This window comes from Camelus ferus, chromosome 17, assembly GCF_009834535.1.
Source record: "Camelus ferus isolate YT-003-E chromosome 17, BCGSAC_Cfer_1.0, whole genome shotgun sequence".
In the NCBI taxonomy this organism is placed as follows: Eukaryota; Metazoa; Chordata; class Mammalia; order Artiodactyla; family Camelidae; genus Camelus; species Camelus ferus.
This window is the reverse complement of record NC_045712.1, coordinates 48,487,472-48,514,378: the sequence shown is the minus strand read 5'-3', so window position 1 is coordinate 48,514,378 and position 26,907 is coordinate 48,487,472. Positions and strand designations below refer to the sequence as shown.

The following is a 26,907-nucleotide window of genomic DNA, read 5'->3' as shown; positions in this document are numbered from 1 at the left end:
TTTTTAGGTTCATGTAAAGTATCCAATATGTGGAATGCTCAGCATTTCTTGTGGTCCTTCAGTGCCTAGAGGAAACTAAAAATAGATGCGGGGAATGAAGGTAACAGAACAGAACAGAACCCTGCATTTTCTAGCCTTTTCTCCTCGTTCTAAATCAGACAACTCTTTTCTGGTGCCCTAGGACATAAGGAGTCCTAATGTCTTGTTTCTCACCCTTGGGTGGGGTTCGCTGGGGGCTTGGAAACCATTTGTGCACGGCCTCCTTTCTGTAGCTTCCTCTCAGGTGGGAGCTTAGAGACTTGAAGACAGAACGGATTTGCAAGAGGCAAGTCTGTCATGAGGGCAGACTTTGCATGATGACCATTTGTATCTGATTGGACTACAGGGCCGGAGACTTCAGGCTTGTCTGTCTTTTGCTTTCGGAAGTCGTGGAAGAAATGCGTGGCTGACAGGTTGGAACCACAGTGCCAGTAAGGTGATTATTTGGCTGCTGTGCTTTAAAAACAATTTAAAGTTTCAGAAAGTACTTTGGAAGTAGATCAAAGTGTTAGGACCATTTTAAACATTCATTTCACCTCCTTGCCTAAGGCATGTTACAGATACAAATCAGGTAGAGAATATGTATCGGTTAGGATGTAATCTCTGAAAGTAACACTGAAACCAACTCAGAGCGGCTCAGACAACAGAGGGAATGTGTCAGTTACACAAGGCAGAGCAGGCTTCAGGTGATACTTGATCCAGAAGCCAAGCCGCCGTGTTGTTGGGATGCTGACTTCACTGCTGGTGACTCTCCTGACCTGCCTGCCCATCCTGGTACTTCTGTGCCCTTCGGCCTGGATCCCTCACAGTCGCACACGGCTTATCAGGCCCAGGCCCCTGCGCACTCCTGGCCCCATCCAGACAAAGGCGCCTGTGCACCTTTTCTTCCTTCCTGGATCAGCCTGGGACTCATTCTGATCGGCCTGCTTGAGTGGCTTAGACCAGATCACAGCTCACCCCTGGAGGCAGGGATGGAACCAGCCTGTCCCCGTGTCAATGGGGTGTCAGAAGGGGTTGAACAGATACTTTGGATGTGACCCAGTGTCCATGGCGGTGCCCCGCGATGAAGGGCCTTGTGAGTTTCACAGGCCAAGGAGAGGGGTTTCCGAGTCCACCCCCATGAGTTCCTGTTTGGACTTACTTCTGATGATTGTTAACACATCATTGTCTATTCAATTCTTCACGACAGCCAGGGGAGCCAGATCCTCCCCTCGACAGCATGGTATTTCATTCATGGTATTTCATAGGCAATCATTCATTGTGTTTCTTTCATAACTGCAATAACTCTTGGTGAAGTTTAATCCAGTTTTATCTTATTTAATAGTCACTGGAAAGGAATAAGAGCAGGCCCGCCATCCCGTGTGGTCTCCCTAAATCTGTTTTCATTGTTTTACTAACACTTTTAGTAGCTTCCCCTCCTGAGGTCACTTCTAAGGGAAGCGCTTTGGTTTTCTGTGGTCCCTAGCTTACTGATCTCAGGCGAGTTTGGCCCACTTATCTGAAGTCATACTCCGAGTTACAGGAGGGAGGTGGTGTTAATGGCCACAGCTCCAGAGTTGCTGGAGTTGCCAACTGCAGCTCATGGGCCAGATCCAGCTTGCAGCCTGTTTTTGTAAATAGAAGTTTTGTTGGCGCACAGCCAGCTTCATTCATTTATACACTGTCCATGGCTGCTTTTACTGCTGTGCTGGAGAGCTGAGTAGTTGCGGCAGCACCATTTGGCCTGAAAGACCTAAAATGTTTACTATCGGGCCCTTCACAGAAAAAGGCTTTGGCCCTTGGATTGAATGAGCCCCATTTTTCACTTTAAAAACTGAAAGATTTTACATCTAGGTAGTACATCTGCTCTCCCCAAGCCTTTCTGGGTCTTTAAAAGTGATCAAAGGCTACTAGAGGGAGAAACACTCTGAAATGATTCATTTAGTTTCAGTCGTTTATTCCACAGATGGGAGACTGGATCTCAGAGGTGGCACATGACACACACAGCCACCACAGCACTTCAGAGGTAGACCAGATGCCCTTTATTTCCAACACCCAGGTTTGTGTGCTGGGAGAGAAGGTATATGTACTGCTTGCCAGCAGGGTTCTTCATGTGTAGAGTGAAAGTAACACTAGCACATGCCTCCTGGGGTCATTCTATGAGTGAGACGTTCACTACGGAGCATGTAGGGATAGCTCAGTGACTGTAGCTGCACCTGTCCTCACCATCACCATCATCATTGCCATCACCATCTTCATCAATATCAATCACCATCGTCATCATCACCATCATTATCATCGCCACCATTGTCTTCATCACCATCACAATCATTATCACCATCATCATCTTCATCACCATCAATCACCATCATAATCATCACCATCAATCACCATCATCATCACCATCATCACCATCATTATCTTCACCATCATCACCATCAATCACCGTCATTCCCATCATTATCACCACCACCACCATCATTATCATCACCACCATCATCTTCATCACCATTATCACCATTACCATCATTATCACCACTATCACTATCATCATCACCATCATCACCATCATTCCCATGATTATCATCACCATCAGTCATCGTCACCATCACCATAATCATCATTATCATCACCATCAATCACCATGGTCACCATCATCACCATCACTATCATCATCATCATTATCATCACCATCAATCACCATCATCATCACCATCATTATCATCATCACCATCATAGTCATCACCATCATCACCATTATCACCACCACCATCATCATTATCATCACCACCATCATCTTCATCACCATCACAATCATTATCACCATCATCATCTTCATCACCATCATCATACCATCATCACCACCATCACCATCATTCCCATCATTATCATCACCATCAGTCATCATCATCATCATCATCATCACCATTATCACCATCATTATCATCACCATCATCATCTTCATCACCTCACCACCATCATCGTCACCATCATCACCATCATCATCACCACTATCACTGTCACCGTCACCACCATCACCATCGTCACCATCAGTCACCATCATTCCCATCATTATCACCACCATCACCATCGTCACCATCATCATCATCAGTAAGCCATGTTAGTACTCATGTTTGCTTCTTTCTTGTCTGTCTTAGAGGAAGATGGGCCACCCTCCTCTCCAAGTCTAACTGCTTCAGTTGGGAACTGGATCCTTTCCTCTCATGCCCCCACACAGACCTTATTCTGTCAATTACCCCATCTTTCCTGTATCTTCTATTGCTTCCTTTCCACTGTTCCTTCACATCGCTAACAAAATCCTCATCTTAAATATCGTAATAAAGACATTGCCTTTAACTACAGCATCCTGACATGGTGTCACGTTTCTCCCCTTCCCTTCATTGTCCCAGGGGCTCATGTTTCACTGTCTTTCCTCCTTCAAGCTCCATTACCAGCTCAACTCTTCTAAGATGGTCCTAGCTGAGGTCACGGGCGAATCTGAGGGACTGTGTGTATGTAGTGTCTGTCTGTCCCAACCTTACGAAGCAGTAAACCTCTTGCCACCGCCCTTCATGGGAGTCTCTGTTTCCTTTGTTTTTGAACCATATTTTGCTTCTCTTCCCACTTCCCAAAAAATCTCTTTTCCAAATTATTCCTTCTCTGTCTACCTTGTATATAACATGTCTCCCAGGTTCTGTACTCAGAAGCGATCGTATACTTAGCCATGGCTTTAATAACTGTCCATTAGCCTGGTAAATGTCTCCCTCTGAGTGTAGCAGAATTCATAACCCCTAGACCACCCGCAGCTGCTCCCTTACTTAATTCTTCCCCTTCATCCACACGATGTTCTAATACCTATTATATTGAACACTTGTAACAAACCAAGTTGTGGGCTGAGAGCTTTAGAAGCAGAATATCCCTTTAAAGAAATTAATGAAAGTCCATACTTTTTTCATATTTCCTTGGCTTTTACCTTTTTCTGTTCCAGGACACCATGTTACACGTATTAGCCATTTTTGCTTAGGCTCCTTTGAGCACTGGTGGTTTTTCAGCCCCTCCTTGTTTTGGATAACGGTGAAGTGCGCTGCTCAGATATTTTGCAGAGTGTCCATCAGCTGGGATTTGTGTGATGTTCTCCTTGTGATTAGATCGGCACTATGGGTTGCTGGCAGGAAGGCCACAGTGGTAGATACCAGTCTCATCACATTGAAGCGAAGGTGCACGCTACCAGCCTGACATCATTGTTGGTGTTGACGTGCATCACCTGGCCGAGGTGGCTTTTGTCGGGATGCTCCACTCTAAAGTTACCCTTTCTCCCCCTTTTTCCATACTGTGCTCTTTGGCAGGAAGTCACCACATACTAAATGAGTGGGGACTTAGACTGTACATTCCTGGAGGGCAGAATATCTATGTAAGTTATTTGGAATTCTTTTACAAAGGAGATTTCGCTCTTATCTCCCATTTACTATTCCATCATTTAGTTATATCAGTATGGACTCCTGGTTACTTATTTTTGGGGTGAGTGTTAATTAGGTTTGTTTGTTTATTTATTTATTAATTATTTAATGGCAGGACTGGGGATGGAACCCAGGACCTCGTGCATGCTAAGCACGCACTCTACCCCTGAGCAGTCCCCTCCCTCTTTGGTCCACTTTCTTCTTTTTTTTTTTTTTTTTTTGGTTTTATTTTGTTTAATAACTGCAACAAATTTGTTCTATCAAAACCCACGTTCTAGGGGGTTTCTTTTAAACACTCTAAGCTAACAGAGCAGAGACATATATGTGACATGAATCTACTACTACATTATTGTACAGAGTAGATTTACCACCATAAAAATTCCTCCATGTTTCATCCACTCAGCACACCCTTTCCAACCCCCCCGAGTGACCACTGACCTCTTTACTGCTGTCCTTTGATTTTTCAGGAATATCTTATAATTTGAATCATGCCACGTAGCCTTTTCAGACTGGCTTTTCATTTCTCAGTTAGCCGTATGCCTTTAAGATTCGTCTGCGACATTTCATGACTTGGTAGCTTTTAATTGGTTTATAATATGCCGTTGTGTGGATTACACCGCAGTTTGTTTATTCATTCACCAGTTGAAGGACACCTTGGTTGCTTCGAATTGTTATCAATTCTGAACAAAGCTGCTATAAACATTTCTGTGCAGGTTTTTGCACATGTGGGCATGATTTTTCGAATCAGATAGGTAAATACTGGGAGCACAACTGGTGAGTCATATGATAAGGTTGTGTTTAACTTCGTAAGAAACTGACAAACTGTCCTTCAAAGCGGCTGTACCATTTTGCGTTCCCACCGGCAATGAATGAGAGTTCCTTTTAGTCAGTATCCTCACCAACTATTAATAGTTAACAGTTTCCTGGATTTTAGTTACTCTGAATAGGTACCCAATGGTATCTTAATGTTGTTTTAATTTGCAATTCCCTAGTGACTTATGACCTAGAACATCTTGTCATACGCTCATTTGCCAACTGTATCTCTTCTTTGGTGAGGTGTCTATTCAGATCTTTTGCCCACTTTTTAAATTAGGTTTTTTTTTTTCATTGTTGAATTTTAAGAGTTCTTCATATATTTTGGATACAAGACCTTTACCCGATATATATGTTTTATAGACATAATCTCTTGGTCTCTAGCTTGTCTTTGCAGAAAAAATCTCTTTGTAGAAAAATATTTAGTTTCAATGAAGTCCAACTTAGCAAATTTTTTTCTTTTATGGATCATGCTTTTGTATTTTCTTCTAGAAGTTTTATAATTTTGCATTTTACAGTTAGATCTGTGATCCGTTTTGAATTAACTTTTGGAAAAGTGTAAGGTAAAAGTCTGTGTCTAGACATTTTTTTTTCTCATATGGACATGCATTTGTTTTAGAGTCATTTGTTGAAAAGACCATGCTTTCAACATGGAATAGTCTTTGCTCCTTTGCCAAAGATCAGCTGACTATGTCTGTGTGGGTCTACTTCTGGGCTCTCTATTCTGTTCCACTGACCCTTGTGTCTGTATTTTAGCTAATACCACACTGTCTTGATTACCGTAGCTTCATAGTAAGCTTTGCAATTGGGTAGTGAGAGAGTTTTTCAGGCAGCATATCACCTTAAAAATAGATTTTTAGTAAAATTTTAGTGACATATTGTATACGTAGAGAAAAATGCTCCAGTGATAATGTAGAGCCTTGTGCATTTTTATAAAGTCAATATATTCAGGTTAGCAGCACCAAAATCGGGTACAAATATCACCAGCATCTTCAGAGCTTCCTTGTGCTGTTAATGAGTATCCCACGGATACTCATTATTCTGGCTTTTAGCAACATTCATTACTTTAGCCTGTTTCTGTAGATTACATAAATGGAGTCATGCCGTATGTGCTGTTTGGCGTCTAGCCTCCTTCCTCAATATTCGTAAGATCCATCCATTGCTTTGTGTATAATTGTTGATTACTTGTGCTTATCCCCGTGTAAGTTTTTCACTGTCTGGACACCACAAATCCATGGACCCATTTTTCTGTGACTGGAAATTTGTATTACCTTCAGTTTTTTTATTATTACCAATAGGAACACTATGAGACACTCACATATATAATTCAGAGCCAATGCATACACATTACTCTTGGGTGGATTCCTGAGAGTCAAGTTGCTGCAGCCCAGGACACACAGACGTTCAACACTAACAGATACTGACATTCAGTTTTCAAAAATGATGCTGTCGGTTTATATTCCACCACCAGTGCGTGTGAGTCCTCGTTCACACAGCACACGTTATGATCCGCGTATCAGCTCTATGACATGTTTGCTTTTTTATTTTTATTTTAGATTTGAATAAATCTGAGTCTTAGACAAGATAAATGACTTGACCAAGGTCATGCAGTCTCTATTTACCTCCAAGGCAGTCTGGCCTTACAGCTTATATACTTCTTTATTTTTTATTTTTATTATGTCTTTTATTGAGGTCAGCATTGTTTTATAACATTATGTACACTTCATGTAACCAACATTATATTCCTACTTCTGTGTGCTCACCATCCGAAACTCAGTTTCCATCTATTACCATACAGTGGACCCTCTTAACCTATTTCAACCCTTCCCGCAACCCAACCCCTTCCCCTCTGGTAATCAGTGCTCTGTTCTCTGTATCTACTTGTGTTTGTTTGTCTTGGTTTGTTCATTTACTTTGCTTTTGTTTGTTTGTTTTTCAGATTCCATATATATGCACACACACACATAGGAATACATGTATCTTTTTGAACTAGTGTTTTAATATTCTTCAGATAAATATCCCAAAGTGGGATTGCTGGATCATGTGGTATTTCTATTTTTAATTTTTTGAGGACTCTCCATACTGTTTTCCCTAACGGCTGCCCCAATTTACATTCCCACCAACAGTGCACAAAGCTTCCCTTTTCTCCACGAATTTGTTATTTCTTGCCTTTTTGGTAAGTCATCCCAACAGGTGAGGTGGTATCTCACTGTGGTTTTGATTGGCGTTTCCCTGATGATTAGTGATGTTGAGCATCTTGTCATGTGCCTGTTGGCCGTCTGTGTGTCTTCTCTGGGAAAAAAAAAATGTCTCTTTAGTTCCTCTGCTCATTTTCTAATTGGATTTTTTGTTGTTGAGTCGTATGACTTCTTTATATATTTTGGATATTAACCTTTTATCAGATTATGATTTCAAATATCTTCTCCCTGTCCCACTGGTAAGTTGTCTCTGTTTTGCTGATGATTTCCTTTGCTGTGCAGAAGCATTTTAGTTTGCTATGGTCCCATTTGTTTATTTCTACTTTTGTTTCTTGTGCCTGAGGAGACAGATCCAGAAAGATTTTGCTAAGCCCTGTGTCAAAGAGTGTGCTGCCTAATTTTTCTTTGAGGATTTTTATGTTGTCAGGTACTACATTCAAGTCCTTAGTCCATTTTGAGTTGATTTGTGTGTATGGTGTGAGACAGCAATCTAGATTCATTCTTCTGCATGCGGCTGTCCAGTTCTCTGAACACTGTTTATTGAAGACACTACCCCTCTCCATCATATGTTCTTTGCTCTTCTGTTGTAAATTAATCATCCATATATGTGTGACTTTATTTGGGGACTCTCAATTCTGTCCATTGACCTATGTATCTGTCTTTCTGCCAGTACCATGCTGTTTTGATTACTGTGGTTTTGTAATGTATTTTGAAATGTAATGTATTTTGAAATAAAACCTCTAGCTTGGTTCTTCTTTTTCAGGATTGCCTTGGCTATTTGAAGTCTTTTGTGGGTCCATACAAATTTTAGAAATACATGCTCTAGTTCTTTTAAAAAATGTCCCTGGTATTTTGACAGGGATTGCATTGACTCTGTAGATTGCTTGAGTAGTATGGACATTTTAACAATGTTAATTCTTCCTATCCACGAGTACGGCGTATCTTTCGATCTGTTTGTGTCATCTTCAGTTTCTTTCATTACTGTCTTGTAGTTTTCCAAATATGGGTCTTTCACTTCCTTGGTTAAATTTATTCCTAGGTATTTTGTGTGTGTGTGTGTGTGTAATTATAAATGGGATTGTTTTCTTAACTTCTCTTTCTGTTAGCCCATTGTTACCCTATAGAATTGCAACAGATCACATGTTGATTTTGGACCCCGTCACTTTATTGTATTCATTTATTTCTAATAGTTTTTTTGGTGGAGTCTTTAGGGTTTTCTATTTATAAAATTATGTTATTTACAAATAGAGACAGATTTCCATCTTTCCAATTTGGATGCTTTTCATTTCTTTTTATTGCCTAATTGAAGGTTCATATACTTTTAGCCACCAGCCTTTCCTTCTTTCCTAGGTTAAGGATGTCATCAGATACAGATGGTCTTCTACTGTGAAACTTCCAAAGTTTATTTAGAGAAAGCTTTATGCCAGCTTTGTTTTGTTCTTTTTTATGGCTGAGTAGTATTCCATTGTATAAATATACCACAACTTCTTTATCCAATCATCTGTTGATGGACATTTAGGTTGCTTCCATGTCTTGGCTATTGTAAATAGTGCTGCTATTAACATTGGGGTGCGTGTATCTTTTCGCATTCAAGTTCCCTCTGGATATACGCCCAGGAGTGGGATTGCTGGATCATACGGTAAGGCACAGCTTTTTAGAGCTAGTCCCTTTATGTTGTTCTGAGCTAGTCTGGGAGCGAGAGATTGTGGGGTCATCCCTCTTTCTGTTCTCCCTCGCCTGGTTGGACCCCGAGTCTTACTCAAAAATAATTCCTGAATGTGCACCCCCTCCCTTCTCTCCTTCCTATGTCCCCATTGCCCTCTCTTCCATTGCACTCATCACAGCTGGTGACTTATGTGCCTCCCTTGCACATAAATCTTTTCTGAACTCCTCAGGGCGGAGGCTGAGGCATCCTCATCCTGTGTCCTGGGGTCTGACACAGGGCCTGGCACTGCAAAGAATGAAGTCTCCTGGCAGAAGCCAAGCAGTTCAAAATGACCATTCTTTCTGGTGGTCACTTAAGCCCAAAGGACGCCGACCTGTCCTGTTCACCCTGGATGGCACGTGCCATGCTGTGACCTGTGTGGGAGAGCAGGGCTCAATATCACCCCAACCTCCAGCCCAAAGGTGTGGCTTGTCTGTGCACCCATGCTCTTTTTCTCAAAGGCAGGAGGTGATCCAGGCTATGAGGTCATTTCTGTTTTCTAGAGTCATTGCCGCAGCGGTGCTGGTAGCAGACTGTAGGCATGACTGAACTGTCCCTGTACCTAGGTTCGTATCGAACTGTTGGTAATTAAAGATCAGAACTGGGGTGGGTCAGTTTGCGATCAGGCAGCAGAACCACCAAGGTCAAATCTGTTCCTGGATGAGAGATAGATTCTAGTTATTGGACCACTTGTTGTGGGCTAGGAGTTTAATTTGATTTTTTAAATTTTTTATTTTTTTCAAACTTTTCTTTTTTATTTATTTTTATTTTTATTTTTATTTTTTTATTTGGGGGGAGTAATTAGGTATATTTATTTATTTTTAATGGAGGGACTGGGGATTAAACCCAGGACCTCGTGCATGGTAGGCATGCGCTCTACCACTGAGCTATACCCTCCCCTCTAAGGGTTTGATTTTAATCGCATAATTTTATACATTTGGAAGAGAGCAGATAAAGACATTAAGCGCAATAACATTTAAAAAATAACTTCTTTTCCTGACCTTTCCTTCCTACCCCCTTCGCAGGGTTATGACTTTTCAAGGTTAGTATTGTTACTCCTTGTCCCCCGCTGTGTCCCTGTGTTGGCTCAGGAGCCAGACCCTGGGCTGCACCTCTCAGCCGTTCCACATCCTGTGTCTGTGATCTTGGGTAAGTCGCTTAACTTCTCTGAGCCTCAGATTTCTCGTCTGTAAAGTGGGTATAATAATAGTACCTCCCTCCTCTGGGTGTAATGGGGGTTAAATAAATTCATACATATATATATGTATATGTATATGGCCCTTAAAACAGGGCCAGACCATATTAAGTGTGCTTCTTTTGTGTGTGTGTGATTTTTTTTTAATCATACCAGACACAGCTGTTTTGTACTGCTAGCGTCTAGAGCATGGAGCACACTTCTATAGTAACCATGAAGAAATTTGTTTATAATGTTTCCTGTTGTAGCGTTTATTACGAGGGTGAAAAATGGCCAGATGTAAATGAACTTACAGGGGAGGAATTTTCTCACTCGCTGTACTAGACGTTCCCTGTGCTCTTCCTGTAACAGACTCCTACACTCTCTACATGTCATAATCATTTCTTGTGTTTGTATTGCATCTTAAAGTCATCCTCACTTCCAAAACGTCATTGGAATCAGAAGTCCTTGCAGGATGGACAGGGCCTGATTGATACTCATTCGTACGTTATTTCTGAGATGAGCGAGCTCTGTCTCACTGTGACAAAGGGGATTTGGCAAGATCCCGAGGCTGGTGAATGATGGAGCTGGGACCAGCATCCTCCTTCCGTAGTTCACCCTCCTTGTCAAGTTCCATAAGTTGGTAGACGGACGTTCCATAAGCAGTGATCGAATGCATGTATGTCCCTGAATAAAATGTGTCTCAAGACAGTAGCTTCCACCTAACCACAGAGAATAGGTATTAAAACCCCTCACAGTAGGGGAATTCACATCCCAGGACATCATACTGGAAATAAGGCCAGGCAGTGGAAGCCCCGAATGAGTCTATGGAAGCCTCTATAATTTTATGTTCGCTAAAATACGTAAAGCCATCCATAAAGGGCGTTATTAGTGAGAGTTTACACGGTTTTCGTGGGTAGCAAGGTAATTCCAGGATCTCCCTTCCCAGGAGTTGCAGCAAGTCGCTTGCATGTTTGTTTGTTTAATTTTTGCAGATATGGTGCATAAGCCAAGGTTTTTATTTTTATTTTTATTTTTCTGAGTCTGCTTTGCCATCCAAATGTTCCATGCCTTTCTGGTTTTATGACTCAGAATTATTGATCTCTGCCTTCCTGGGGCCCACATCTGTCAGCCCCTCTTGGACGCCTCTCCGATTTCTTCCTTGGCCCAGACGCGGCCAGAATGCAGGAGAAACCTCCAATTCACCTTCCCTCCCCTCTTCCTATAAAGCCCCTTTCCCTTTCCTGCAGTTTCCTTTACCTCCGGTTTTCTTCCCCAAATCCCAGGACATCTTTATTAATTTCCCTTTAAAAGACTGATTTAGCATAATCTAGAATAGAACTTCCACTGTTTCAGAATAAAAGTCTGAGCGCCATGATTCTGGGTAGGATTTCATTCAATTCAGTTAACCACATACACATCCAGTTTCTATACACGCTCTCACAGCCCTTGGGAAAATTCCGTTTGAGGGCCTGGAACATCGTGATCTGTCGAGATGGATTCTGACTCACTTCCCTTCTCCCGGGAAGCCTGTGGGGTGAATGAGGTGTAGCTATTGTGTATTGTTCTTAATTGAGGTCCCCGTAAGTTACCTTACTCACAACCCCTCTTCACCCAAAGCCTTACACCTGTGCTGACAGAAGTCCCTTCAAAGAGCTGTGTCTTGACAAGAAGGGTGCTTTCTAGCTCTTTAGATTGATCCCTGTTAAGAATGTTTGGAAGCAGTCTGTCCCATTACATTGTCGTCAGTTGAAGCCAAGTTGTAATTGACAAGTACCCCGAGCCCATGCAGTCCCACCAAGGGAAAGTGATGAAAAAATCAGGGCCTCTTTCCCTCTCTTCTGAAATGCGATGATGGATGGGGTGCAGCTGGGATCCAGAGCCCGTTCTCCAGCCGCAGCCGGCTCCCAGACCTCACTCTCTCTCCTGATACCCGCTGCCCAAGGGACTCGCTTTGCTCAAGGTTGCCATCCCTCCCGAGAGGGAAGGAGGAAACTGCATCCAGTGACTCTTCCGCTGGAGCACAAATGCCTGGCCCCCTTGCCTCAATTCAGGACAGACTCTGAAAGGCCATTCAAGCCCCCAAACCCCGGCCCCCCGCCTCCCTGCCCTGGGACCTAGAGGTGCTGCTGAGAGCGTGCATCACAGCTCAGCTCTTCCCCCTGTCGAATTGGATCTGAAGCTCCTTCCTTCCCTTCCCTCCGAGGAGATCCCAATGAACCTTCTGCACACAGATCTCAAGTCTGTTTCCCAGGGAACTCAACCTCAGACAGATAAGCTGGTTATCTGTGCCCTGGGCTGGCTGCAAATGGAGGCAAAAATCCCTCCGCGTCCACCCCCAACCCTCAACAAACCACGCTGGTCCAGGGCTACTGTGCCTCAGAAAATCCCACATTTGGCCGTGATCTGAAGCCGCGTCATCACACCTGGGTGATGCTCAGCTTGGAGCTCCAGAAGGAAGAGTGGGTATCTCTTAGTGAAAATTCCTCTTTGTGATGCTCAAGGAAGCTGAAGACTGGTTTAGCCTCCGGAGGCCCTAAATGTGCACTCTTTGAACACTGTCCTCAGTGTTGGGGGGTGGGAGGTAGCAGTGAGCATGCAAGGTCCAACCTGACCCTTAAGGTGAAGGAAGCGCATTAGGTGGTGACTGCAGTCCCACCTGAGATGCTGTGACTGGGGCAGCCGTGTAGTCTGGTGAGGACTGTAGTAGGGAAGGTCCCATCCCAGAGCTGAGGAGGGGGTTTTAGAGAAGGCTGTTCTGTAAATGCTGAACCAGGGCTGGGACTGGCAAGTAAGCCGTGGGAAAAGGTAGTGTGGGATCTTGTGGGGAGGGACAAGGTCTTAGGGAGGGGCCTGGAGAGGAGACAGGGCCCTGGTGGGTTGGAGGGACTGACAGATGCCCACGATTCTGGCTGGAGCACGGCATGGGGGGCCGGGATGGGCAAGATGGGAGCTGGAGCTGGGAAGGTCAGCAGAGATCTGATCCTGCAGGCTTAGTAAAGCAGGTGGGAGAAACGGACATGCATCTCCAGCCGTGGAGAGTCACTGGTGGGTTTCAGGAAGGGAGTTACCTGACTGTATTTGCTTATTACTTTGTGCGTTTAATATTTGTGAAGGGAATTATGATTATTTATAATAGAGATTTTTGTGGTCCTGTTGGTTGAAAAAAAAGGTGGAAGCCAGTGCCTCCAAAGTCATCAGAATGAGGGGCTATGCTCACACCCACATGACTGGATTTCGTGAATCCAAAGGACAGGAGAGACAATGTGGCACCTGGAGGTGGAAATGTGAGCGATGGAGCAGCCACTCCTGGGTGTGTGTTCCCCGTGTCTTGCGTCTCTTTTTTTTGTTGTTGTTCTAACTTTGTGTGTCTGTTGCTTTAATTTCTCTCCCTCTGGGTCCCTCTCTGCCTCCCTGGGCAAAGCAGGCACTAAAAGCGTGAATTTTAAAGAGGGTCCCCTGCAGGCACAGCCCCCAGCCCCAGTCTGAACCAAAGCGGAGCCCATCTGGGTCATCGCAGATCCTCGAATGACACAGTTAAAGTGGCTGTGACCGCCCAGTCTTCATGGAAAGGAGTTTTTATTGCAGCTTATTTTAGGACTCAGTAGAAAGCATAAATCTTTTTTTTTCCTTTTATTCATGTCTAAGCTTCCTTAATTAAGATGTAATTATATTTTCCCCTGAGTAAGTGTGTGATCTAAACTCAGCCTATGTGCTGACATCCACATAAACGGAGTTGTTGTTTTTTTTTTTTCCCCTAAACTGGACTCTGCGGTGGATGCTCTGACCCAAACCCCCTGAAGTCACAATTTTTCTGCAGAAACTCCTTCTCTTTCAGATTGCTGAGTGGTGGAGGGAGTCACTGAAGGCAGATATTGATCTGTTAAGAACAAATGTGAGAAAATCAACTTTGGGGAGACCAGATCACAGAAATCACTTGTCCCCATCAAAACTCCCACTCTGTTCAGCTGTTCTTTATTTCCAGAAATGAAAGGCATTTAAAAAAAAAAAAAAAAAGAACATTGACTGATTTACTTGTTAAGGTCGGGGGTTTGTTTTTGGATGAAGATATTACTTGGAGCCACTGCATCTTTCTTGATGTTTGCTGTGTGCCATTTCCGCGTCTCCATTCTATCTGAAGTGAGATCTCGCTTCGCTGGGCAGTTTGGAGCGCGTGATGGTTGTCGCCAAGGAGGGGCTTCTCTTGGTGGCTCTGTCACTCTCCAGTGCTTGGACGTGTCTCTAACCCCCTAATGAGTGTGTCTGCAGCACGTGAGCACGTCTTCACCAAGAGGAGCACTTGAAGTCCTGGCCAGGGGGTTCAGGACTTGGAGCTGCTGGAACAGACTGCCTCTGATTAGCTGGGACCCTCGACAGTGGGCTATTTCATAGTCATGAGATGTGGCTCACGTAAACTTCTTTTTATATAAATGAACATCATCCCAGCGTGACTGAACCCTTGGAAAGGAGAGAAAAGACGTGGGAGAGGCAGAGGGGCCCGTAGTGTCGGATCTGCTGTGGTTGGTGTGACCTTAGACAAGCCCCTGACCCCTGCACGTCCTCAGGTAAAGGCCAGGCCAGGCGGCCACTGGTGTCCTCTCCACAGTCCAGTACTCTGCATGCACGCATCTGGGGGCATCGTCAGAGAGAGTGGTTCTCTGTCTCAGGCAGCTCAGTTTCCCTTCTAAGACTCTTGATTATGGAAGAGGCTGTGTCCATGAAGTTGGTGCTGCTTCTAACTGCGTGGGGGCTCGGGGGTGTGTTTTGCTGATCTGAGCTGCGGAGAAGCGCTGTTTACTCACTTCTGCCAAATTTGTAAGGAACACCTGTTAACATCTCGGTAGTTTCTTGCCAGGACTGCGTGGTACCCTCCTAAACTCGTGTTTGTAGACTTTGATGATGATTTGTGGAAACCCAGGTTCCTGGGCCCCGTCTCAGAGTTCCTGACTCAGTAGGTCTGAATCAGGCTCTTTCTACGCTCCTGGGCGGTGCTGGTGGCACAGGTCCTCAGACCTCACGTTGAGAGTCTGCACCTCCGGTACTCTCTCTACCTGCTGTCTCAGCCGCCAGGCTCATCGTCCACATGGAAGCTGGAGTCACCTCTTACAAACGAAGTCACATGAAATCACCCTCCTCCTAAAACCTCCCCAAGTCCTTCTGCATAGACTTGCTCACGAGACCACAAGACATGACTGGCCTGACTCTCTGACCTTGCCCTCCCCATCTGCACCTCCCTGCCCGTTCTCCAGTCTCACCTGCCCCCCTCAGGACCTGACCTCTCCTCCTGCTCTCTCCTGCCTCCAGTTCCTCAAACAGTCTCTGCTGGCCGAGGGCAGCTGCCTTCTCTCCTTTTTTCCCCCACCAGTTAGTCCCTGCACATCCTTTCCTTCTCAGCAACGCTGCCACTTCTTCAGAGACGCCACCCCTAACCATACAAGGCTTGTGTTCTTGTTTGTTCTCTTGCGGAGGGTTTTTTCCCCCTTTGTAGTCTATAGCACAATATTTTATGATATTCATTTGTGTTTTTACTTTATGAATAATTGTATTTCCTCTTGGATTGTAAACTCCGTGAAGGAGAGGACCATATATGGTTTGGTCCATGCTGAGTCTCTGATACACAGCAGTGCTTGGCACGTGGGAGTCATCTGATAAACATTTGTTCAGTGAGTGGATGGAGGCATGGATGGTGGATGGATGGAGAAGGTTCTGGAATGCTTGGGGGTTGTTGGAAAAGCTTAGGAGAGCAGGAAAACGAGTACCTGCCATGGAGCATTTGTTAACAGCCACATCCACTGGTTTATCTGTCAGGGAGTATATTCAAGATCTGGTTTGGAAATTTTGGCCAAGGACCCGAAGTGCCTGGTGCAATCAGCACGCCACCCACTTTGCTTGGTCAGGTAAGTTCCAAGCATGGGTCTCTCTTAAAACTCCTTTGTCAGGCAGTCGGGTTCTGAAGTTAATAAAACCACGTTTGTGTCTCGGAGGACTGATCTTCATATTAGAGCTGTTTACCCACAATAGAGGCAGAGCTGTGAGAAACATGAAATTGGCACAAACGACCAGGCTCCTGTCAGAAGTGGTTTTGTGAGATTTCAAATGCTTTCCTTGGCGGGGTTGGCCTTTGTCTTTTGGCACGGTCCATTTCTCGGGGTGTTTTCTGCCTGAGCACTCACATGCGTGCTCTGCCCAGGTGACAGGCCCTCCCTGTCCTGGTCACCCCCCACCCTGTGTCTGATCTCACCACGGCCAGACCCCCGGGGCCCGGACCCCAGTCGCCACGGAGTTCGCAAAACCCCAGCATCTTCCCTGCCGAGTCCCCTTTCCCTTTGACCCGCAGGAAGAAAGTATGTTGAGGGAGGCTTCTCACTTTGACACGCACGTGCACGTGCACGCACACTCCCCAAGTGAACTTCAAGATTAGTTTCTTGCCCTGCCTTCAGATGCGTCCCCAGGGGGATGGAGATGGGGGAGGGGTTCACAGACATGGAGGCCCCCCTTTTTTTTTCCTTAGAGGAATTTTCACGTGAGAGTAAAATTTTAATTGGATGTCTAAATTTCCAGATAAGCTTTTGTTCACCATTTGTCATGAATTTACCAGGGGAAGGGGGAAAAAAAATCAATAGCCTACAGTTCTTTCATCCCAAGGAGGTTGAAAGACTTCGGCTGTAAAGTGAAGAGATCAGAAGAGAAACGGACTTGTGAAAAAACACCCCCATCTTAACAGTGTCGTTTGGAAGCACAGACCCTTTCTGCAGCGAGATCTGATCTCCGTTCCAAAGGCGATCACTTTTAATGGGCGACCATGAGGATGAGAAGCAGGAGGAAGAAGGTTCAAAGAAGGAAATGCAGACTGCAGTTTTCTGTTCTCCGCAGTTTGGGTGGGGAAGAGATCCCAGCTGCAAATGTGGACAACTTGCAGACGTTAAAGCAGACTTTCTGTCGACTTTAAATGCCTTTGGCCGGTGAAGGCAAGCAGCATTGCCCTCCGTGATTGTCCGGGAAGCTGGTCTGGCTCCTAGAGGACCCTTCCCAGGCGCACAGCAGGCTTCTCTGTCATGCAGTGACAGTGGGCTTATCACCTCACCAGTTGCATCTTGATGAGTAGGTTTAAGAATTTCCTGGTTTCCTGTTGTCTGGATGCTTTGATATCCTCCTGAAATGGTTTTTATTTTATTTAATAACTGTTACCATTGTGCTGTATCAAAACCCTTATTTCTACTATTCTTCTTAAAAATTTAATTATTTATTTAATTGAAGTATAGTCAGTCACAGTGTGTCAGTTTCTGGTGACCAACACAATGTCCCAGTCATGCACGTACATACATATATTCGCTTTCATATTCTTTTTCATTATAGGTTACTATAAGATATTGAATATAGTTCCCTGTGCTCTACAGTGTAAACTTGTTTATCTATTTTATATATAGTTGTTAGTATCTGCAAATCTTGAACCCCCAGTTTATCCCTTCCCACCCTCTTTCCCCCCAGGTAACTGTAAATTTGTTTTCTATTTTTTGACAAAACAGAAACACACTCCACTATTCTTATTTCTACCAAAACAATCCCACTTAAAAATTTTAAAAGTCTCAGTGTGATCCACTTAAAATTTCAATCTCCTGTTTCATCTGTATTTCTTCCATCTTTCCCATCCTTCGTCCCCCTGTATCCACCCCCCACTTCCTGCGAAGACAAAACCGTGGTCCTGGTGGCTGGAGGTGGAGAGGGCAGGGCCGTGTTCTGGCTGCTCACTTTTCTCTCCGCCCCCTTGTGCGAGGCCGGTGAGGATGGGAGTCACCCGCGAGTCTGCCCGTGGATGGGGTGCGTGGCTCTTCTTGGTGGATCATCACTGCTGACTAAGTTCATGGCTTAGCCCATGGGCTCCACTTGTTTTTGTGAAAAAAAAAGTTTTATCAGATCCCAACCACATCCATTTATTTGTGGATTGTCCATAGGTCCTTTCATGTGATGGCAGCAAAGACTGCATAGCCTGGAAGCCTACAACATGTGCTGTCGGGCTCTGTGCAGAGAAGCCTGCCGATCCCTGTTACAGACCCTGCACTGTGTGGTTGGGACTCTCAAATATGAGGAAGACAAAACGCATCGAGTGTGACTTTTTAGGAGGAACTGCAGTTGACCCGCAGTGGATGAGGACGAGTTCTTCTTTGATGAAGAATGGCAGCCAGTAGGTGAAGAAGTAATGGCAGAATTAGAAACATGATGCTGGACACCATTAATCGACACAGCGTGGTGCACTGACTATCCTTCAATTAAAAAAAAAAGAAAAAGAAAAAACTATTTTGACAGTCCCTATAAAGTAATAGAGCCAGACAGGGGTCGTAGGTGGGTATTAAAACCTTTATAAAAAGCATTGTTGGGAAAAAGTACATTCATGTTGCGTGAAAACGTGATACCACAGATGACTTGCTAATTGGAAAAGGAAAAACGCCATTCATAAGGGGGGATCTTGTGGTCATGACTAATTCACGTAATCAAAGTGATCACTCCAAGTGAGGCAGGTCATTTAACCAGTTCCTGTACTCTGAGCGTTTCCTGTACCCTGGAAGCTACGCCTGCATCTTGATTAATTCCACCTTGCGCATTTCTGACAAGGACGCTTCGCGGAAGACGGTTTTTCACCTGCCTGACCTAATTATTTTTTTCATATGAACACTGGTTCACTCTAGGCTCCCTCATATTTGTTAAGATGATCCTTTAAAGCTTTACAGGAGCCCCTAAGCAAGTCCTTTCCCGTGTGCACCCTCCTGTTTTCCTGTCTGAAGTGCAGGGCCAGGAGAACGCAGGCATTTCTGAAGGTATACCAGATAAGCGATTTTCCCTACAACTAAGGGGCTGGTTAAAGCAACTGCACGTAAGAGGGGTTCAGAATGGCTAAAGCGTTTAAGGAATGACAAAGGTCTGAGTGTTATTTTATACACTTACCCTCAAGCGTCAAGGCCAACGTTGCGTGGCCCTGACCCAGGGAGCCTGAGTCCCACAAGGGATGGAAAGTGTGGGGTCGCATCTCCCATCACGGCTTTGGCAGCCAAGGCCGCATCAGTTCATAGCAAAGCCACTCCAGAACCTTCTCTCCATCTCTGAAGAGCGTTTTGTCTTGTTCTTTTTCCCCTTTTTTAAATTTAAATTTTACATGATATTAGCTTCTTAGCAAGCAGATTTCCCCAGAAACCTGCTCCCTCTCCCCCGTAGGACTACCCGCTGATTTATTTTGCTGGTGAGAGCAGTGATTTTATGTCCTTCCGCGATGTGTGGGATGGCTTCCTGGCAGCTACGTCTAAGCCCCTTGATGGGAGAGCTTGCTCGGCATGTGAAGGTGTCATTATTTACTCTTTTAATATTCTCAAACAGTGGCAGCCTTGGTGCTTGTGTGAACTAAAGGCACTGAATATAAGAGCCAGGGAGCTTTCTGGAGGATACCTGCAGTGGGCCAGGCTTTGCTGTTTTCAGCCTTCATTTCTTGACCATTTGAGCCATGTGATCGACTCTTCCCTTAAGATGGAACAGGTTGCCTTTTGTGCAGATCATTGGCGATGCCTTGAACTGATCAGGCCAGAAATGCAGGGAGTTGAGGAGTTTGTGTGATGAAGATAAATTTCAAGATCTTGGTTCAAATCCCCGAAGGTTGGATGACCAGACGTCCGTCAGCCCAGTTGGGAAATAACCTGTTGGTCATCCTTCTGCAACCAGACTGTTGAGCTGGGAATGTGAGGCCCATTAAACAAAAATAGCAAAGACTGAGGGCAAACCTGAATAGGGGAAAACTCATGGACTAATATTTCCCTGGAGATGGTCTCCAGGGAAGAGATGGAGAAGGTGACCCTCTTGTAGGTTGCCTGGCCCACATTTTCTGAATCCTACTCATCATTTTCTCTCCCCTGCCCACCCCCAAGGCTGCCTCAAATTTTGGGGGGGTATAAAATAAATGCGGAGTCTTCTGTGTTTACTGTCTGCCTGCTTGTATGCAATTTAGATGGAGGGTGACAATGTGCCAGGGTTTTTGTACTGCCTCTAATGCTGACAAGTGTGGACCTCGCTCGCTACAGGTCAGTTTCCCCACCTACAAGACAGAAATGATGATTTCCCCAGTGCTAAGAATTAAATACGAATAGGTGGTATCGCATTGAAAGTGCAGAGGATTTGAAGGTAAAACAGATGAGGTTTGCATCCTGATTTCGTTTCTTGGCTGTGTGATGTCAGGGCACATTGTTCCGCCTCTCTGACCCTCAGTTTCCTCCTCTGTGTCATCGAGGTAATGGCTGTGCCGTGGAGTGATTGTAAATGAACACAGTGCATGGCGCCTAAAACATGCTCGGGAGACAGTCGCTGTTATGTACAGCCTTTTAGGTACATGCCCCGACTCTCAAACAGCTGATGACATTTCAAAATGCGGTGTGAACTGGGCTGGCTTTGAGCTTGTCTAGACAAGGCTGAATAGTCAGCACCTGGTACCCTGGTTTCTTAGCGAGATTTCCTAGCATTAACCCCAAAGGCAGCGCTGCAGGGGCCCGAGAACCAGAGCCGGGAGGCCTGCCTCTCGGGCAGAACCCAGCAAGCACCAGCCCCTGCTGCTGCAGGGGACTCTGGCCGGAGTTTCGTGTTCTGTGGCTGCCGGTTCTCAGGGCAAGATCTTGATTCAGTGGAGTCCCAGGTTCAGGATCTCCAAGGTGAATGCCAGCTGAGCGTCAGCCTTGGCTGTAATGTTAGTCCTTCTTTCACGTGTGAAGCAGTGGCTATAGATGGTCCACAGCACTGGCTTTGAGGTCCCGGAGCTGGCACATCGTGGAGGCAAGAGATGCAGATGCACCAGCCGCCCCTGGACTGTGCCTGGGTTTCCAGCAGAGTAGCATCTACCCACATGGGCCCTGAGAGCAGGACGTTGACTGATACTGCGTCAAATAAGGACTCAGTAGACAGAAAACGAGGGCAATGAGGGGAAGGTGTCTTGGAGAACAGAGAGAGACGTGAGTATTCGCTCCAGATGTCGCACCCACTGTCCCTTCTAGTGTGACAATAATATTAGAACTTTTCATCAAACTCTTGGCAGGTGGGCTCAGTATGCGGGGCACTTTCTACGAAGTGTCTTCAATCCTCCCCAAACCCTTCCGAGTCCTTGGCCGTACAGACTTCAGTGAGCACAAAACCAGGGGGAATCCGCGCTTTGTTTAAACCTGGGTTGTTCTGATGCCAAGTCTGGGCTTCCTGAACTTTTTTTTTTTTTTTAATTGAAGTACAGACAGTTACAGTGGTCAATGTCTGGTGCACAGCACAGTGTCCCCATCATGCATGTACATACAGATAGTCATTTTCACATTTTTTTCATTATAGGTGACGCTAAGATATTAAATACAGTTACAGTAGGACTTTGTTGTTTGTCTATTATATATATAGTATTATCTTGGGTTTCCTGCACTCTTGAGGTGCTGTGTGTAACATTCTCACAGAGAAAAATAAAAGCCCTGCCTCGAATGATACTTTGAAAACCAGAGCTCGGCTGGGTTGATCTGGGGATGCTGTGGTAAGCTGGTGGTTTTTTCACCTGGGAAGAAGTAACTTTGCATGGTCCTCTTAACTGTGAACCACAAAGCGAGGGAAGAGGATGGGGAAAGCAGGATGCTGCTTAATATTCAGTAAGTGGCAAGGCTTGGGTACCACTCGCTCTAAAGATCCTGAGCTTATCTGCAGCAACATGGATGGACCTAGAGATCGTCATTCTAAGTGAAATAAGCCAGAAAGAGAAGGAAAAAATACCACATGATATCTCTCATATGTGGAATCTTAAAAAAAAGAAAAAAGAGGACACTAATGAACTCATCTACAAAACAGAAACAGACTTGCGGACATAGTAAACAATCTTATGGTTACCAGGCAAAGGGGGTGGGAAGGGATAAATTTGGGAGTCTGAGATTTGCCAGTGTTAACCACTGCATATAAAAATAGATAAAAACCAAATGTCTTCTGTAGAGCACAGGGAACTATGTTCAATATGTTGTAATAACCTTTAATGAAAAAGAATATGAAAACGAATATATGCCTGTATACGCATGACTGGGACACTGTGCTGTGCGCCAGAAACTGACACATCGTAACTGACTGTACTTCAATTAAAAACAAATCTAGGAGATCATAAACTTAAAAAACAACAATAGAAAAATGATGCTGGGCTTCAGCCTGAAACTGGGTCCTAGGGGCACCTGACGTGGCGTGTGGTAACATGTTAGAAGCTGAATCCTGGGGAGATCCAGAAAGTTCCCAGAGAGAGACCAAAGGTAGTCAGGGTGGGGGACGTCCAGAGAGATTCAGGGCAGTAAGCGTTTCCCAACTAGCGCAGGAGTGTTGTTTTGTTCTGTCCTAAGTGTTCCTGTGTCCAGTGTGTCCGTACAGTTGCTGATCAGCTGAACATCAGTCTGGCTGGAAGCAGCAAAGTGGGAGGAGGCCCTCGTGCTTCCTGACTTGCCAGATGGTAGTGGCACTCCTGTCCCTGTGACTGCAAAGCCTGGCTTGTTTCTAGTGGCGGGGGCAGGAAGGCCCTGGTTCTGCGGGGGACAGTCTTTTTCTGGCTCAGCCGTTTTCTTGTTTTAAGGCCAGTATTGGTAGAAGGAGCCCTTTGTTTCTCCAGCCTTGTTTACGTTCCAGTATTTAGCTGGGGTTATTTCTCATGCCCTACCTTGGAGCACTGTCTCACACAGGACGAGCCCCTTCTGTTTCTTCAGCTTCTCCTAAATTTTGAATAGGAGAAGACTCCCATGCTTGCTTGAGTTTTCTCTGCAGTGGCTGAGATTGGAGCCCAGGAAACTCCTCACCCCCTCGTCGTCTTCCCCCCGAGTGATTATTCTTACAGGTTCATAATTTGATGGAAAATGTTCTGCAGAACACAGTGACTTTTACTTACATTCCACCATGCCCCCGTGTCCTAGCTGATAATAACTTAAATGATGGGTTGATTTAAAACGTAGGAGATGCCGGTCTTGTGGGATTTGGTTCCCAGGTGCTGCTTTGGTCCAGATTCCTTGTCTAACCCCAGAGGTTTCTAGAACCCGGTCATCTGTCCTGCTGTTTCCTCTGCACACGTGTGGTGGACGCAGGGACTCACAGGGGCCCTGGGGGCTCTTCTGGACGTGTGGTGGGGGGCCTGGGGTGTGGAAGGAGCAGCAGTCTTCTATTTTCCTTAAACAAAATTATGATTATGATTATTTTTTATTTTTAGGTAATTAGGCTTATTATTATTATTTTTTTCTTTCTTTCTTTGGGCCCTGAGAATTGAACCCAGGACCTTGTGCATGCTAAGCACGCGCTCTACCACTGAGCCCCACCCTCCCCTCCAGTCTGCTTTCCATAGAAGTTCAGTAACATTTAAACCAGAATGGGGAGACACATTTTATTTCAGCATCAAGGCCTTTCTTTTTGTCAGAAGGCACACTTAATGGCTAACTTCACCCAAACGTTCAAAGTAAATCAGTGGCCAAACCAGGTCTTGGTCACTAACCCCGAAGACAATGAATTGTGTCTTATTACAGTAACTTTTTGATTGAGTTTCTCATTTCCCCAACCCTCACCTTTTGGATTTTGTGGCTTCCCGTCCCTTTTTTGAATCCAAGAGGAAGCTCCCTGTTTGGTAATTTCCTCTGGAACGTTGTGGTTCTGGAAGGTGACCCTGGATGGATCCCCACTCATCCCATCTGCAGGGACCTCAGGACCAGGTCCCGTTACCATCTGTTCTTTATCTGAATGAGTCCTCAAAGGACCACTCAGTGAGCAGGCATCCACTGTCCTTCCAGCCTTGTGCACATCTGGATTTTCTGGGGCACTCAGGCCAGAGACAGTTTGGAGCCAGAGATGCCTCTAAGCATGTGGTGACTTCACCTTCAAAACCAGATTTGAGAAGCTGGCTGGGCCACTGCGTATGACTCAGAAGCAGGGGGACACGCTTAGAAGGCACCAATGTGCCAACGTTCTTGGAGAATGGCTTCAAGCCATGAATGCACAAGAGGAGAGGTCTTACTGAATGTCATTTGCCAGCCAGATAAAGCTATGCGCTCTTTAGAGAGTGTGGCTTGAGTGGAGACAGGAGCACATTCACCGTTATCCTCCTCTGAAGGATGAAGAAGGCCTCGGTCTAGAGGATGATGGAGTAGGAGCCAGGAAACCGGGACCTTCGCAGGGCTGGTGAGACCAAAGTGAGTCCTGGGCGGCTCTGTGCCCAGGTGTCATGGCCACCGTGACGGGGGCCATTCTTTGGTGAACTGTTGTAGGAGGGTTGGTGTAGAGCTGAGATGTCTGTTGCCTTCTTGGGCCAGATGGACGGGTGAAGGTGGTGTCCGTAAGTCTAGGGAAGTGAGGATGCTACGAAGTGATGAAGTGAAGTGAGGATGGGGAGGACTTCGTCCTCCAGCACCAAGGAGGGGGAGGAGTCTGAAGTTCTTTGGGGAGAGTCGGGGGCTGGGGACCCCCACCAGGACTAGGGCAAATAGAGGAGGAGACAATATTTTAAAATCCAGGAGATCTGAGAAGGAGCTGAGTTGAGAAAAAGCGAACGGCCGAGGGGCTTCTCCTAGGATGTGGCCTCCTTTCTCTCTGCTGAAGCATCAGAGGCCAGATGAAGGGCCACCCAAGCAGATGCTCTGGGGCGAAGGAAACCATTCCCAGAGCCACTCAAAGGGCTGCTTGGGGCCAGGTTCCACTGGCAGCTCAGAACTGGGTCCAGAAGACATCGCCTGCCACCCCAGAGAAGCATCATGTGATGGAAACCTTGGTTCCCGTCCCTGGGGCCGGTGGTGAGCGAACATTCTTGTGCTGCCACTGCGGTGCCAGAGGTGATGTCAGGCCTGGGAGGGGAACCACCGCAGACTTGTTTTGGAAAGAGGCATTTCAAGGAAAAAAAAATGAGAACTGCTTCTTGACATATATGGAAATGGTACCCATCAGTGGATGACGCGGGCTCCTCTGCCCCCGACAGGCCTGTCACCTTCTCCCCAGCCTCCCCCTCCCCAGCCAGAGTGGGGTTTCCTCCTTGCTTGCGTCTGCTGTCCCAGCATCCCTGCCAGGCCCCTCTGCTCTGTGTTGGCCCCTTATTAACTTTTGGATGCCACGCCAGTCTCCTGCCCACCGCTAGGTGCTCAGCTTAACCCCATCCTATATAAATCACATAAATGATCATACATGATATAAGTTCTCCAATATGGGAAAAACCCCTTGAAAATATCAAATACTATTTTAATATAAAAGGTAACAATATTCTTATTATTTACCCCAAATAAACTGGGCAAAGATACTTATTTCATCTTTACTCCACAATTCCCTGATTCCAGTTGCTTTGTCGCAGGGGACAGCATCACCTTGTGTCTCTAAGATTTCGAGTGACAAACTCAAGAGCGGTTTCGATTCATTATTTGTTTCAAGGGACCGTCTGTAGCCCTGGCTTTTTGTGTGTAGCACAAGGGCCCTGGAGTCAGATGCCTGGGTCTACCTTCTGCTCCGTCCCTTACTAGTTCTGTGACTTTGGGCAAATTTTTTTTCTCTCTTCCCATGTCTCTTTTTGGTCTTTTATAAAATGAAATCTTTTGTGTGTGTGTGTACAAACGTAGGCTGGTGATTACCCATGGGTAAGAAACATGACTGGTATCCAGTGGACAACCTTGCCTGTCTCACGGTTAGTCTTGCTTTGAGTTTTTGCTCATTTGCACTGTTGGCTCGAACTTCTTGTCCTTTCTTGGCTTGAACCGAGTGCCTTCTCTGACCTTTTCAATCTCCGTCTTTCCAGTCCGATTTGCTGGTCGGAATATTTGGACTCTTCATTGTGGCCTTGTCATTAGTCCTTAATTTGAACAGGGTAGCACCTGGCTGGGTTCAACTCCTGGCTAGAGGACTTAAGCCTCTGACTTAACTTCCCAAGCCCCGACCATCTCTCAGTTAGTCACTGTAGTAATAATCTCAGTGATGGTTGTGAGACCTAAGGAAGGACCTGTATCCACCATTCAGATGCTGCTCTGTCTTACGTTGGTTTCCCGGGAAACAGGCTCTGAGGTGGAGATTTACATGCAAACGCTTTTGGAAGGCAGTGGTCTGTGGGACAGCACTTGTAAGGAGGTGAGGTGGGGGTGGCAGGACTGGGCAGAAGGAGGAATTGAATTGCAAGATAATTGCAACGGAAGCTTTAGCTTTAACCAAACGCGAGGGGAGACTGGAGGCAGGATGGTCCTTTGAATTCTGCAGAAGGGCGTTTGTTCCTGATTAACCCAGTCATTGGTGATGCTCCCAGGGGAGGAGGTGCAACCTTGGGCAGTTGCTGAAGGGTCTGCAGTTACAGGTAGGCAGGCACTTCCGGTAGCTGAGGGCTGGGTGCCTCGGGGTGAAGGAGACCTGGGCGCACCCCAGTGCCCGCTGCTGCCTGCCCTGTAACGCGAGATGTCTTTGCTCTGGTCTTTGGCATCCTCGGCCTCTCTCTTCCTACAGCACGAAGTTTCACTCTGGTTAGCGATCGCTTTTCCTCCGGAGACCCAGAATCCCTAAGTTCCTCCTTTGAGCTGA

General features: G+C 45.7%; 1 protein-coding gene, 1 long non-coding RNA gene and 1 other non-coding gene across 3 annotated transcripts in view; 2 read left to right on the top strand and 1 right to left on the bottom strand.

Moving 5' to 3' along the window:
• LOC116657038 (formin-like protein 5) overlaps positions 1-26,907 on the top strand; it is a 463,369-nt gene that overhangs the window by 58,879 nt on the left and 377,583 nt on the right. The window lies entirely within an intron of this gene.
• TRNAG-ACC lies at positions 10,017-10,089 on the bottom strand. The gene has a single exon. It is a non-coding gene; the product is annotated as a tRNA-Gly (tRNA).
• On the top strand, positions 10,720-20,257 carry LOC116657290. The gene is made up of 3 exons (XR_004312432.1): positions 10,720-10,730; positions 12,600-12,606; positions 19,945-20,257. It is a non-coding gene; the product is annotated as an uncharacterized LOC116657290 (long non-coding RNA).